Source organism: Sinocyclocheilus grahami, unplaced genomic scaffold (genome assembly GCF_001515645.1).
Source record: "Sinocyclocheilus grahami isolate Dianchi unplaced genomic scaffold, SAMN03320097.WGS_v1.1 scaffold79.1, whole genome shotgun sequence".
Lineage (NCBI taxonomy): Eukaryota > Metazoa > Chordata > Actinopteri > Cypriniformes > Cyprinidae > Sinocyclocheilus > Sinocyclocheilus grahami.
The window spans coordinates 38,635-40,532 of NW_015505258.1; positions in this window are offsets into that span (position 1 = coordinate 38,635).

Consider the following 1,898-nt stretch of genomic DNA (forward strand, 5'->3'; position numbering starts at 1 on the left):
ACGTAATCCCCGAAACAGAGCTTCCCACTTGCGCAATACAGAAATATCTGCTAAGTGTGTTATTTATCTTTGTCAACCTGGCAACCATGTTCACGCACTCTCTCTCCACTGGATAAACGCGCTTGCTTTCTGAAGACACCAGTAAGCTTGCAGTTTAGCGATCTCCACTTCAATATTCTATTCTCAGAAAAGTGTAATTCATCAAGTATTTATTTGAGAGAGAGAGAGAGAGAGAGAGGCTGTGTATGTATGAATTACCACCGTTTTGCCGCATTTCTCTATTAACAGTGAATCTGATTCCATTAGATGTTACCAGTTCCTTGTTGAGAAAGATAATGTAGCTCTTGAGTGATTAAGCTATTTTATTGATAAAATTGCGGGGCAGCACTAAAACGTTTGTGTTACTGAATGTCTGTGCGCGTGCGCAACGTGATCTGTGTGAGTGACTAAAATCGTGTGTGCGTGAGATACAGTGAAGACAGCGCATTAGTTTAGAGCTCTTCTAATTTTTATTTTTATCTTTTTAAATGTAGAAATTGTGTTAATTTGTGCAATGATAACCTACCAGCAATGTAAAGAAGATTTTTTAACTATATTAGTATGAGTACATTCAAATATCAATTTATTAGAACGAGTACATTATTATTTATGGGCTTAAAAACAAGATGCAAACAATCAGAATATTGTACCTGGTGGGGAGTGCCCAATGTAAACATGAATGAATGAATGAATGAATGATGCATTTATATAGTGCTTTATTGTGTATTGTTGTACACCCAAAGCGCTTTACAATCATGTGGGGGGGTCTCTCCTCAACCACCACCAGTGTGCAGCATCCACTTGGATGATGCAATGGCAGCCACAGGACAACGGCGCCAGTGCACTCACCACACACCAGCTACAGATGGAGAGAACATATGCACATATGGAACATGTGAACAAATTAAACATATGACATTACCAATATTTTACTGTGGTACAGTTATGGAGGCCCTTCATAATGCAGAGGTCAGCTGCCTGCTCTGCCAATAGTTAGAAATGGCACTGCATATGCAGTGTTTAATAAACAGCTGTTTTACTAAATTCAGCTTTGGTGAAATTCAGTGCAGTCCTGTATCGTGATATGTATCGTATCGTGGCCTATGTATCGTGATAAGTATCATATCGTATCGTGACTTTGCTGGTGATATACAGCCCTAAATACCAGAGTATGTGAGCAGAGTGGAGCGGCAACAATTTCCCTTCCGCGCTCCGAGCATTTAATAATCACTCCGCTCCAGCTCCACTCCAGGTTCACCATTTCCCGCTCCCGCTCCACTCCTCGCTCACTGATATCAGAAACACCGCTCCGCGGCTAAAGTATTTCAGTGTGTTTGAAATATCACAGTTCTGTTCATAACGTATATTAAAAGAAAAAAAGAAAAATGACAGGAGCGTTTCAAAGTGGATTATTGCAACACTAGTGTGCAAACTTTTTTCCTACCACATGACAAGCTAATAACATGGTTGTCAGCATTAAAAGGTAGGCTATTGATGCTTTTTGCAGTGCAAATTTTGTTTGTGATGAAAATAACAGCACGTTTTCGTCAGTTATTTTACCTACGGATCGCTGCATTTCTTACAGATATCTGCTCATTCGAAATCAGATGCAGATGATGTAGCACTGTATAAGATTAGTTTGAATGCATTGAGAGAGCGATTGCGTGTGATTAAGTGTTGTACCTGTTTAAATCATGATTTCACCTGAAAATATTCAGTATCTAGAAGGAACAAACTAATTCCTTAATAACTACCCTATAACTTCCCGCTGTGTCCATTGCCGTCAACATAGCCTTCCCATTTTTTCTGATTTGAGTGATCCTTCTCTATCAAGCTAGCTAAATATGTTTAACGTGAAT